General features: G+C 28.7%; 1 protein-coding gene across 1 annotated transcript in view; it reads right to left on the bottom strand.

Moving 5' to 3' along the window:
• Positions 1 to 234: 234 nt before the first annotated feature.
• Positions 235 to 557, bottom strand: part of LOC121324553 (fibroblast growth factor-binding protein 1-like) — a 1,682-nt gene continuing 1,359 nt past the window's right edge. Inside the window, exon 2 of the mRNA XM_041266587.1 lies at positions 235 to 557. This exon is cut by the window's right edge and continues 767 nt beyond it. The gene's annotated coding sequence lies outside the window, so the exon portion shown is untranslated.

Raw genomic sequence — 557 nt, 5'->3', positions numbered from 1 at the left:
TGTGAGATCTGTTTCTTTTTAACCACTTAATGGTGACACAGAACTGATTCACAAAATCCACACGGTTTTGACACGTCTGCTAAATAGTGGCTCAGTTTTAATTTTGTACTCCCCTTTCTGTCCTATTATTTATTGTGAATATATTTAACTATTCAATAAACCTATGAAAACCGGGAATGATCTAAGTAACCCATTTTTAACCTTTACCAAAGAAAGAAACACAGTGCCAAGAAGTATAAAAACTAATAGTTTATTTATTAGCATTATAAAACGAAACTAGACAAAACAGTTTAACCACAGTTAACAAGACAAAATACATGACACCTGTTAAACTAAAAATCTATCAGGGATTTACATAATTAGAAAACTGCACTTTTATTAAGTGATAGCAATACAAAATATAACTTCCAAGACAGCTTCAAAGTTCATATATATAAAACCTGTTTTTTTTTTTGTTTGTTTTTTTAAACTAAGACACTAAGATTCAGTTAGAAGGGTTTGTTTATGGCCATATGATTTGAATATTTTAATGTTAAAATAAAAATCACTGATCACAT

This window comes from Polyodon spathula, chromosome 1 (genome assembly GCF_017654505.1).
Source record: "Polyodon spathula isolate WHYD16114869_AA chromosome 1, ASM1765450v1, whole genome shotgun sequence".
In the NCBI taxonomy this organism is placed as follows: domain Eukaryota; kingdom Metazoa; phylum Chordata; class Actinopteri; order Acipenseriformes; family Polyodontidae; genus Polyodon; species Polyodon spathula.
The sequence above is the reverse complement of the archived record's forward strand: the minus strand, read 5'-3'. Positions and strand labels throughout refer to the sequence as shown.